Here is a 13,489-nt window from a genome sequence, read left to right on the forward strand (position 1 = left end):
CAACACACCATTGCTCAAGAAGAATTTGGATGCTAACCTCCTCAATGTTTTCTTGTCAAGGGCTGTTGCATCTGTTGGATATTCTTGATTTTGCAAAAAGCATTTGATTTCATGAAACCAGGGTTTACCATCGGCTTCTTCTTCAACTGACTGACAGTAGGCAGGCTCGACTTTCCGCTCGATCTGAATGAGAGGTGCTTCATTATGGAATCTAACTTGGTACATTGAAGCCAACATAGCCAAAACATCAGCAATTTGATTCTCAGTTCTCGGAATATGACGGAAAGTGATTTCATCAAAGTATTTTATTAATTCCATGACATAGGCACGATACAGGATCAACTTGGTATCACGAGTTTCCCATTCGCCCTTGACTTGGTATATCACCAAGGCTGAGTCTCCACATACTTCAAGGATTTTGATTCGGAGATCAATGGCTGCTTCAATGCCTAGGATGCACGCCTCATATTCTGCTATATTGTTCGTGCAATCAAAACATAACCTTGCTGTGAAGGGAGTGTATCCACCATCCGGATTCAACAGGACAGCTCCTACGCCATGCCCCATGTAATTGGAGGAACCATCGAACATGAGTTTCCACCGAGATCCGGGTTCAGGTCCTTCATCAAGTCCTGGGATTTCACAGTCTTTTACTACCATAATGTCTTCATCAGGGAAGTCAAACTTCAACGGCTGGTAATCTTCAACAGGCTGGTTTGCCAAGTAATCAGACAACACACTCCCTTTGATGGCTTTCTGAGACACATATTGGATGTCGTACTCAGATAGTAACATCTGCCAACGGGCGAGTCTTCCAGTCAAAGCGGGCTTTTCAAAGATGTACTTATCGGATCCATTTTTGAGATCAACAAAGTAGTGTGGCAAATCATGTATTGTCTTAGACGACGAGTGTAACACCCCGATAAAAATAAGATAATTATTTAATTTAAATTAATATTATATTTATTAATTTAATTAAATAATTGGAATTATTGGATTATTATTATTATTATTATTGGAATAATAATTATTGGAAAATATATATAAGTTGGAAATAAGAAAAAAGAGTCCCATTTGGTAAAGAAAGGGTTTCACGTGAAAAGCAGAGAAGCGGCTGAAAAGAGGAAAAGGGCAAAGAGGCAGAGCAAGAGGAAGAAGGTTGGAGAAGAGAAAAGCTTGGAGCTTAAAGATTTCCGGGTTAATTCAGGTAAGGGGGATTTATCGTCGTTTAATGGGTATTATGGGATAGCATGTCGTGGGTAGTGATAAACCATTGATTTGACTCTGATTAGAATGATGCATGATGAAATTGTGAACTTTTGGATGAACGAAATTTGGATTATAATTGAAGGGAATTCGTAGGAATTAGATGTAATAATGTTAGAATTTGTGAAATCGAATAGGGGATAATTCGTGTTAGATGATATGAACGATTACTGTGTAAAATTGGACTGTGGGAGGTTGGATCTGAAGAATCTCGTGGTAGAGAAAACCATAGCAGATCTGGAAATCTGGAAATCTGGTTTCTGGTCATACGCGTATGGCACTAGGCAATACGCGTATGAGATGGTCTGATACGCGTATGGCACTAGGCAATACGCGTATGGATGAGGAAGATGATGTTTTGAACGTGGTTTGGTCTCTGTTGGTACGCGTATGGGGAAGTGGTACGCGTAGCATACGCGTATGAGATAGGTGGTACGCGTATGGGATTGGCTGAGAAATGGGCCATACGCGTATGGGACTAGGCAATACGCGTATGGGCAGAATTGTGATTTTTCTGTGCTGTTGTTGTGCAGTTTTTGGTTGTTCAGCTGAGTAATGTAATTTTAGCTGATGTATGATATAGTAGGGATCGTTTCCCGTTGTTTTGAGCAGTGTAGGTATTAGTAGAGTGTGCTAATACTGTGATTATTAATTGGCATGACATGATATGATTATGTGATAAATATGCTGATGATGTGTGAAAATATGCATAATGTTGTGAATGTATATATTATGTATGTAATTGTGGATGGACTGTTTTATGGCTTAGAGTGTGAGCATATGTCCATTGTGGATTGTTGTTGATGTTGCATGCTAGGTGATTTGGCATAGCATAATGTGGCCTTTATGGTGGTAGCTAATTCCCATGGTGAGGAATTAGTGATGTTAGTCATTTTGGATTGTTGTTGATGTTTGCATGCTAGGTGATTAGCGTGCATAGCATAGCCCTTGGGGTGGTAGCTAATTCCCATGGTGAGGAATTAGTGATGTGAGTCACTAGGTCTCAAATGAGTGGGACTAGTGAGCTTGGTAGCCGTACCTGGATTTGGTCGGTGAAGTTGAACTATATGTTCACGAATAGTCGGTACCGCATGCATGGAGTCTCATTGCATAATGTATGTATGACGTATAATATGAATGGATGTATTCCAATATTATACGTGTGTTTTGTGTTGGTGTTGAGTATGAATTGAGATTATACATGTGCTTTATGTTGGTGTTGAGTATGATGTTTGAGTTGATGTGCCGTTACTGAATGCGTGATATGATTAGGGTGATGAAATGTGTTAAATTACTTAACATTGCATGATATTTTATAATGCTTATTATATCGATTGAGGAACTCACCCTTACAACTATTTTTCAGGTAACGAGCAGTGATTGAGTAGGAGCTAGTGCTTGAAGTCTAGTGTAGTTCCTTAGTGGGTCATGCTCTGGTAGATGTAACATCGGGATGGGATGTTTTAAATGTTTTATTGTTGGTTGTGAACCAGTTTACATGTAATATGCTACATGTTTTGCATGATTGATTTAATCTCTATCCGCTGCGTATTGTGCAAATGCCTTATGTTTTGAATTAATAAAAGAGTATGACAGTTATCATGGTGAATGGTGTGAAGTAATTGTGTGACACCCTTAATTGCATATTTACTCTGATGTATATATTTGTTGTTTTAAATTAAACTTTTGGGGTATTTTAGAAGGGTGTTACATTAGTGGTATCAGAGCATAGTCGGTCGAGTCGAGTCGTAATTATTCTGTTCCCCTGTACGGGATAGGTGTTGTGTAACCCTATCAGTACTTATTGTTTAGCTTGTTGGGTTTTCAGAATAGAGATGGCTGGGAGAGGTAAAGACGATGCTGCGATTGCTGAGGCTCTGGGTATGCTAGCTGGAGTACTTGGAGGGAATCCGAATGTTGTGGGACTGGGAGTTGCTCGTCAACTGAGTGAGTTCCAGAAGAACAATCCTCCAATGTTCAAGGGAGCATACGATCCAGATGGTGCTCAGAAGTGGTTGAAGGAGATTGAGAGGATCTTCCGAGTGACTGAGTGTGCCGATAACCAGAAGGTCAGGTTCGGTACGCATATGCTGTCAGAGGAAGCAGATGATTAGTGGGTTGCTACCCGCACTGAGTTGGAAGCTGCCGGGAGTGCTGAGGTCACTTGGGCGGTGTTCAGAGAGAGATTTCTGAGGAAGTACCTTCCAGAGGATGTCAGAGGAAGGAGAGAGATAGAGTTCTTAGAATTGAAGCAAGGCAACCGGTCTGTTACTGAGTATGCTGCTAAGTTCACAGAGCTGTCGAAGTATTACACTCCCTATGATGAGGCTACTGGAGAATTTTCAAAATGCGTGAGGTTTGAGAACGGGTTACGTCCCGAGATCAAGCAGGCTATTGGGTATCAGCGGATCAGAGTGTTCTCTGACTTGGTTGACTGTTGCAGGATTTTCGAACAGGATACCAAGGCCAGAGCGGAGAGCTATCAGCAAAGGGTTGATAGGAAAGGCAAGAATCAGAATGACCATGGAAAACCGTATGCAGTTGGCAAAGGTTTTCAGAGACAGAGTGGGATGAAGAGGCCTAGTGGGGGATACTCTAGTGCCCCTGCTAAGTGTTACAGATGTGGTCAGGCTGGACATCATGTCCATGAGTGTACCAGTGCTGCGAGGAAGTGTTTCAAATGTGGCAAAGGTGGTCACTTGGCTGCAGAGTGCCGGTTGAAGACTGTGACTTGTTTCAACTGTGGAGAGGTGGGTCATATCAGTCCACAGTGTCCTAAGCCGAAGAAAGAGAATCAGTCGGGAGGCAAGGTCTTTGCTTTACCGGGTTCTGAGACTTCTGCAGATGATCGTTTGATCCGAGGTACGTGTTATATTAATGGCTTTCCTCTTGTAGCTATTATTGACACAGGTGCGACTCATTCCTTTATATCTTTGGATTGTGCTGTGAAACTTAAACTAGAGATATCTGAGATGCATGGAAGTATGGTGATTGATACTCCTGCGAAGGGTTCAGTGACTACTACTTCAGTTTGTTTAAATTGTCCTTTGAGTATTTTTGGTAGAGACTTTGGGATGGACCTTGTGTGTCTTCCACTAGTGCAGATTGATGTTATCCTGGGTATGAACTGGTTGGTGTTTAACCGAGTCTATATCAACTGTTTTGATAAGACTGTGATCTTCCTGAGATTGAGGAAGAAAAGAGTTTGTTTCTATCAGCAAGGCAGGTGAATGAGGCAGTAGTAGATGGAGCAGAGTTGTTTATGCTGTTAGCGACTTTGGAGGCTAAAGATAAACTGGCGATTTGTGATCTAGCCGTGGTGTGTGATTTTCCTGATGTGTTTCCTGAAGAAGCGAATGAATTACCGCCAGAGCGTGAAGTTGAGTTCTCGATTGATTTGGTACCTGGTACTAGGCCGATATCGATGGCTCCGTACCGTATGTCTGCTGTTGAGTTAACTGAATTGAAGAGTCAGTTGGAAGATCTGTTGGATAAGAAATTTATTCGTCCGAGTGTGTCACCGTGGGGTGCACCAGTGTTATTAGTTAAGAAGAAAGAAGGTACTATGAGGTTGTGTGTGGACTACAGGCAACTGAATAAAGTGACGATCAAGAATCGGTATCCTTTGCCAAGGATTGATGATTTAATGGATCAGTTGGTTGGTGCGAGTGTGTTCAGCAAAATAGATTTGAGATCTGGTTATCATCAGATACGTGTGAAAACTGAGGATATTCAGAAGACTGCTTTCAGAACAAGGTATGGACATTATGAGTATTCTGTAATGCCTTTTGGTGTGACTAATGCGCCTGGGTTATTTATGGAGTATATGAATAGGATTTTCCATCCGTACCTAGACAAGTTTGTTGTGGTGTTTATTGACGATATTTTGGTGTATTCGAAATCTGAAGAAGAGCATGCTGAACATTTGAGAGTGGTTTTAGGAGTTCTACGAGAAAAGAAGTTATTTGCTAAATTGTCCAAGTGTGAATTTTGGTTAGAAGAGGTTAGTTTTCTTGGTCATGTGATTTCCAGAGGTGGTGTTGCTGTTGATCCTTCTAAAATAGAAGCGGTTTTGAAGCTATTTGGGTGATTGTTGACAGATTGACAAAATCGACTCATTTCATTCCGATCAGAATGGATTATCCGTTAGAGAGATTAGCCGAGTTGTATATTGAGAAAATTGTAAGTTTGCATGGTATTCCGTCGAGTATTGTTTCGGACAGAGATCCTAGATTTACATCGAAGTTCTGGGAAGGTTTGCAGAGGGCTTTGGGAACTAAGCTGAGATTGAGTTCTGCATATCATCCGCAGACTGATGGTCAGACTGAGAGGACGATTCAGTCACTGGAGGATCTTTTGAGGGCTTGTGTTTTAGAAAAGGGAGGTGCTTGGGATTGTTATTTACCTTTGATTGAGTTTACCTACAACAATAGTTTTCATTCGAGCATTGGTATGGCACCGTTTGAAGCTTTGTATGGTAGGAGATGTCGGACGCCTCTATGTTGGTATGAGTCCGGTGAGAGTGTTGTGGTTGGACCGGAGATTGTGCAACAAACTACGGAAAAGATTAAGATGATTCAGGAGAAGATGAGGATTGCTCAGAGTCGTCAGAAGAAGTATCACGACAAGAGGAGGAAGTCACTTGAGTTTCAAGAGGGAGATCATGTGTTTCTTCGTGTTACTCCGATAACTGGGGTTGGTCGAGCTTTGAAGTCGAAGAAGTTGACACCTCGATTTATTGGTCCTTATCAGATTTTGGAGAGGATAGGGGAGGTAGCCTATCGTATCGCTTTACCGCCGTCACTTGCAAATTTGCATGAGGTTTTTCATGTGTCTCAGTTGAGGAGGTACATTCCTGATCCGTCGCATGTAGTCCAAATAGATGATGTACAGGTGAGAGATAACCTGACTGTTGAAACATCACCTATGAGGATCGAGGATCGAGAGTTGAAGCAGTTGCGGGGTAAAGAGATTGCTTAAGTAAAGGTAGCTTGGGGAGGACCAGCAGGTGGCAATGTGACTTGGGAACTTGAGAGTCAGATGAAGGAGTCTTATCCGGAGTTATTCGCTTGAGGTATGTTTTCGAGGACGAAAACTCTTTTAGTGGGGGAGAGTTGTAACACCCCGATAAAAATAAGATAATTATTTAATTTAAATTAATATTATATTTATTAATTTAATTAAATAATTGGAATTATTGGATTATTATTATTATTATTATTGGAATAATAATTATTGGAAAATATATATAAGTTGGAAATAAGAAAAAAGAGTCCCATTTGGTAAAGAAAGGGTTTCACGTGAAAAGCAGAGAAGCGGCTGAAAAGAGGAAAAGGGCAAAGAGGCAGAGCAAGAGGAAGAAGGTTGGAGAAGAGAAAAGCTTGGAGCTTAAAGATTTCCGGGTTAATTCAGGTAAGGGGGTTTATCGTCGTTTAATGGGTATTATGGGATAGCATGTCGTGGGTAGTGATAAACCATTGATTTGACTCTGATTAGAATGATGCATGATGAAATTGTGAACTTTTGGATGAACGAAATTTGGATTATAATTGAAGGGAATTCGTAGGAATTAGATGTAATAATGTTAGAATTTGTGAAATCGAATAGGGGATAATTCGTGTTAGATGATATGAACGATTACTGTGTAAAATTGGACTGTGGGAGGTTGGATCTGAAGAATCTCGTGGTAGAGAAAACCATAGCAGATCTGGAAATCTGGAAATCTGGTTTCTGGTCATACGCGTATGGCACTAGGCAATACGCGTATGAGATGGTCTGGTACGCGTATGGCACTAGGCAATACGCGTATGGATGAGGAAGATGATGTTTTGAACGTGGTTTGGTCTCTGTTGGTACGCGTATGGGGAAGTGGTACGCGTAGCATACGCGTATGAGATAGGTGGTACGCGTATGGGATTGGCTGAGAAATGGGCCATACGCGTATGGGACTAGGCAATACGCGTATGGGCAGAATTGTGATTTTTCTGTGCTGTTGTTGTGCAGTTTTTGGTTGTTCAGCTGAGTAATGTAATTTTAGCTGATGTATGATATAGTAGGGATCGTTTCCCGTTGTTTTGAGCAGTGTAGGTATTAGTAGAGTGTGCTAATACTATGATTATTAATTGGCATGACATGATATGATTATGTGATAAATATGCTGATGATGTGTGAAAATATGCATAATGTTGTGAATGTATATATTATGTATGTAATTGTGGATGGACTGTTTTATGGCTTAGAGTGTGAGCATATGTCCATTGTGGATTGTTGTTGATGTTGCATGCTAGGTGATTTGGCATAGCATAATGTGGCCTTTATGGTGGTAGCTAATTCCCATGGTGAGGAATTAGTGATGTTAGTCATTTTGGATTGTTGTTGATGTTTGCATGCTAGGTGATTAGCGTGCATAGCATAGCCCTTGGGGTGGTAGCTAATTCCCATGGTGAGGAATTAGTGATGTGAGTCACTAGGTCTCAAATGAGTGGGACTAGTGAGCTTGGTAGCCGTACCTGGATTTGGTCGGTGAAGTTGAACTATATGTTCACGAATAGTCGGTACCGCATGCATGGAGTCTCATTGCATAATGTATGTATGACGTATAATATGAATGGATGTATTCCAATATTATACGTGTGTTTTGTGTTGGTGTTGAGTATGAATTGAGATTATACATGTGCTTTATGTTGGTGTTGAGTATGATGTTTGAGTTGATGTGCCGTTACTGAATGCGTGATATGATTAGGGTGATGAAATGTGTTAAATTACTTAACATTGCATGATATTTTATAATGCTTATTATATCGATTGAGGAACTCACCCTTACAACTATTTTTCAGGTAACGAGCAGTGATTGAGTAGGAGCTAGTGCTTGAAGTCTAGTGTAGTTCCTTAGTGGGTCATGCTCTGGTAGATGTAACATCGGGATGGGATGTTTTAAATGTTTTATTGTTGGTTGTGAACCAGTTTACATGTAATATGCTACATGTTTTGCATGATTGATTTAATCTCTATCCGCTGCGTATTGTGCAAATGCCTTATGTTTTGAATTAATAAAAGAGTATGACAGTTATCATGGTGAATGGTGTGAAGTAATTGTGTGACACCCTTAATTGCATATTTACTCTGATGTATATATTTGTTGTTTTAAATTAAACTTTTGGGGTATTTTAGAAGGGTGTTACATTAGTGGTATCAGAGCATAGTCGGTCGAGTCGAGTCGTAATTATTCTGTTCCCCTGTACGGGATAGGTGTTGTGTAACCCTATCAGTACTTATTGTTTAGCTTGTTGGGTTTTCAGAATAGAGATGGCTGGGAGAGGTAAAGACGATGCTGCGATTGCTGAGGCTCTGGGTATGCTAGCTGGAGTACTTGGAGGGAATCCGAATGTTGTGGGACTGGGAGTTGCTCGTCAACTGAGTGAGTTCCAGAAGAACAATCCTCCAATGTTCAAGGGAGCATACGATCCAGATGGTGCTCAGAAGTGGTTGAAGGAGATTGAGAGGATCTTCCGAGTGACTGAGTGTGCCGATAACCAGAAGGTCAGGTTCGGTACGCATATGCTGTCAGAGGAAGCAGATGATTAGTGGGTTGCTACCCGCACTGAGTTGGAAGCTGCCGGGAGTGCTGAGGTCACTTGGGCGGTGTTCAGAGAGAGATTTCTGAGGAAGTACCTTCCAGAGGATGTCAGAGGAAGGAGAGAGATAGAGTTCTTAGAATTGAAGCAAGGCAACCGGTCTGTTACTGAGTATGCTGCTAAGTTCACAGAGTTGTCGAAGTATTACACTCCCTATGATGAGGCTACTGGAGAATTTTCAAAATGCGTGAGGTTTGAGAACGGGTTACGTCCCGAGATCAAGCAGGCTATTGGGTATCAGCGGATCAGAGTGTTCTCTGACTTGGTTGACTGTTGCAGGATTTTCGAACAGGATACCAAGGCCAGAGCGGAGAGCTATCAGCAAAGGGTTGATAGGAAAGGCAAGAATCAGAATGACCATGGAAAACCGTATGCAGTTGGCAAAGGTTTTCAGAGACAGAGTGGGATGAAGAGGCCTAGTGGGGGATACTCTAGTGCCCCTGCTAAGTGTTACAGATGTGGTCAGGCTGGACATCATGTCCATGAGTGTACCAGTGCTGCGAGGAAGTGTTTCAAATGTGGCAAAGGTGGTCACTTGGCTGCAGAGTGCCGGTTGAAGACTGTGACTTGTTTCAACTGTGGAGAGGTGGGTCATATCAGTCCACAGTGTCCTAAGCCGAAGAAAGAGAATCAGTCGGGAGGCAAGGTCTTTGCTTTACCGGGTTCTGAGACTTCTGCAGATGATCGTTTGATCCGAGGTACGTGTTATATTAATGGCTTTCCTCTTGTAGCTATTATTGACACAGGTGCGACTCATTCCTTTATATCTTTGGATTGTGCTGTGAAACTTAAACTAGAGATATCTGAGATGCATGGAAGTATGGTGATTGATACTCCTGCGAAGGGTTCAGTGACTACTACTTCAGTTTGTTTAAATTGTCCTTTGAGTATTTTTGGTAGAGACTTTGGGATGGACCTTGTGTGTCTTCCACTAGTGCAGATTGATGTTATCCTGGGTATGAACTGGTTGGTGTTTAACCGAGTCTATATCAACTGTTTTGATAAGACTGTGATCTTCCTGAGATTGAGGAAGAAAAGAGTTTGTTTCTATCAGCAAGGCAGGTGAATGAGGCAGTAGTAGATGGAGCAGAGTTGTTTATGCTGTTAGCGACTTTGGAGGCTAAAGATAAACTGGCGATTTGTGATCTAGCCGTGGTGTGTGATTTTCCTGATGTGTTTCCTGAAGAAGCGAATGAATTACCGCCAGAGCGTGAAGTTGAGTTCTCGATTGATTTGGTACCTGGTACTAGGCCGATATCGATGGCTCCGTACCGTATGTCTGCTGTTGAGTTAACTGAATTGAAGAGTCAGTTGGAAGATCTGTTGGATAAGAAATTTATTCGTCCGAGTGTGTCACCGTGGGGTGCACCAGTGTTATTAGTTAAGAAGAAAGAAGGTACTATGAGGTTGTGTGTGGACTACAGGCAACTGAATAAAGTGACGATCAAGAATCGGTATCCTTTGCCAAGGATTGATGATTTAATGGATCAGTTGGTTGGTGCGAGTGTGTTCAGCAAAATAGATTTGAGATCTGGTTATCATCAGATACGTGTGAAAACTGAGGATATTCAGAAGACTGCTTTCAGAACAAGGTATGGACATTATGAGTATTCTGTAATGCCTTTTGGTGTGACTAATGCGCCTGGGTTATTTATGGAGTATATGAATAGGATTTTCCATCCGTACCTAGACAAGTTTGTTGTGGTGTTTATTGACGATATTTTGGTGTATTCGAAATCTGAAGAAGAGCATGCTGAACATTTGAGAGTGGTTTTAGGAGTTCTACGAGAAAAGAAGTTATTTGCTAAATTGTCCAAGTGTGAATTTTGGTTAGAAGAGGTTAGTTTTCTTGGTCATGTGATTTCCAGAGGTGGTGTTGCTGTTGATCCTTCTAAAATAGAAGCGGTTTTGAAGCTATTTGGGTGATTGTTGACAGATTGACAAAATCGACTCATTTCATTCCGATCAGAATGGATTATCCGTTAGAGAGATTAGCCGAGTTGTATATTGAGAAAATTGTAAGTTTGCATGGTATTCCGTCGAGTATTGTTTCGGACAGAGATCCTAGATTTACATCGAAGTTCTGGGAAGGTTTGCAGAGGGCTTTGGGAACTAAGCTGAGATTGAGTTCTGCATATCATCCGCAGACTGATGGTCAGACTGAGAGGACGATTCAGTCACTGGAGGATCTTTTGAGGGCTTGTGTTTTAGAAAAGGGAGGTGCTTGGGATTGTTATTTACCTTTGATTGAGTTTACCTACAACAATAGTTTTCATTCGAGCATTGGTATGGCACCGTTTGAAGCTTTGTATGGTAGGAGATGTCGGACGCCTCTATGTTGGTATGAGTCCGGTGAGAGTGCTGTGGTTGGACCGGAGATTGTGCAACAAACTACGGAAAAGATTAAGATGATTCAGGAGAAGATGAGGATTGCTCAGAGTCGTCAGAAGAAGTATCACGACAAGAGGAGGAAGTCACTTGAGTTTCAAGAGGGAGATCATGTGTTTCTTCGTGTTACTCCGATAACTGGGGTTGGTCGAGCTTTGAAGTCGAAGAAGTTGACACCTCGATTTATTGGTCCTTATCAGATTTTGGAGAGGATAGGGGAGGTAGCCTATCGTATCGCTTTACCGCCGTCACTTGCAAATTTGCATGAGGTTTTTCATGTGTCTCAGTTGAGGAGGTACATTCCTGATCCGTCGCATGTAGTCCAAATAGATGATGTACAGGTGAGAGATAACCTGACTGTTGAAACATCACCTATGAGGATCGAGGATCGAGAGTTGAAGCAGTTGCGGGGTAAAGAGATTGCTTAAGTAAAGGTAGCTTGGGGAGGACCAGCAGGTGGCAATGTGACTTGGGAACTTGAGAGTCAGATGAAGGAGTCTTATCCGGAGTTATTCGCTTGAGGTATGTTTTCGAGGACGAAAACTCTTTTAGTGGGGGAGAGTTGTAACACCCCGATAAAAATAAGATAATTATTTAATTTAAATTAATATTATATTTATTAATTTAATTAAATAATTGGAATTATTGGATTATTATTATTATTATTATTGGAATAATAATTATTGGAAAATATATATAAGTTGGAAATAAGAAAAAAGAGTCCCATTTGGTAAAGAAAGGGTTTCACGTGAAAAGCAGAGAAGCGGCTGAAAAGAGGAAAAGGGCAAAGAGGCAGAGCAAGAGGAAGAAGGTTGGAGAAGAGAAAAGCTTGGAGCTTAAAGATTTCCGGGTTAATTCAGGTAAGGGGGGTTTATCGTCGTTTAATGGGTATTATGGGATAGCATGTCGTGGGTAGTGATAAACCATTGATTTGACTCTGATTAGAATGATGCATGATGAAATTGTGAACTTTTGGATGAACGAAATTTGGATTATAATTGAAGGGAATTCGTAGGAATTAGATGTAATAATGTTAGAATTTGTGAAATCGAATAGGGGATAATTCGTGTTAGATGATATGAACGATTACTGTGTAAAATTGGACTGTGGGAGGTTGGATCTGAAGAATCTCGTGGTAGAGAAAACCATAGCAGATCTGGAAATCTGGAAATCTGGTTTCTGGTCATACGCGTATGGCACTAGGCAATACGCGTATGAGATGGTCTGGTACGCGTATGGCACTAGGCAATACGCGTATGGATGAGGAAGATGATGTTTTGAACGTGGTTTGGTCTCTGTTGGTACGCGTATGGGGAAGTGGTACGCGTAGCATACGCGTATGAGATAGGTGGTACGCGTATGGGATTGGCTGAGAAATGGGCCATACGCGTATGGGACTAGGCAATACGCGTATGGGCAGAATTGTGATTTTTCTGTGCTGTTGTTGTGCAGTTTTTGGTTGTTCAGCTGAGTAATGTAATTTTAGCTGATGTATGATATAGTAGGGATCGTTTCCCGTTGTTTTGAGCAGTGTAGGTATTAGTAGAGTGTGCTAATACTATGATTATTAATTGGCATGACATGATATGATTATGTGATAAATATGCTGATGATGTGTGAAAATATGCATAATGTTGTGAATGTATATATTATGTATGTAATTGTGGATGGACTGTTTTATGGCTTAGAGTGTGAGCATATGTCCATTGTGGATTGTTGTTGATGTTGCATGCTAGGTGATTTGGCATAGCATAATGTGGCCTTTATGGTGGTAGCTAATTCCCATGGTGAGGAATTAGTGATGTTAGTCATTTTGGATTGTTGTTGATGTTTGCATGCTAGGTGATTAGCGTGCATAGCATAGCCCTTGGGGTGGTAGCTAATTCCCATGGTGAGGAATTAGTGATGTGAGTCACTAGGTCTCAAATGAGTGGGACTAGTGAGCTTGGTAGCCGTACCTGGATTTGGTCGGTGAAGTTGAACTATATGTTCACGAATAGTCGGTACCGCATGCATGGAGTCTCATTGCATAATGTATGTATGACGTATAATATGAATGGATGTATTCCAATATTATACGTGTGTTTTGTGTTGGTGTTGAGTATGAATTGAGATTATACATGTGCTTTATGTTGGTGTTGAGTATGATGTTTGAGTTGATGTGCCGTTACTGAATGCGTGATATGATTAGGGTGATGAAA

This window comes from Lathyrus oleraceus, chromosome 1 (genome assembly GCF_024323335.1).
Source record: "Lathyrus oleraceus cultivar Zhongwan6 chromosome 1, CAAS_Psat_ZW6_1.0, whole genome shotgun sequence".
In the NCBI taxonomy this organism is placed as follows: domain Eukaryota; kingdom Viridiplantae; phylum Streptophyta; class Magnoliopsida; order Fabales; family Fabaceae; genus Lathyrus; species Lathyrus oleraceus.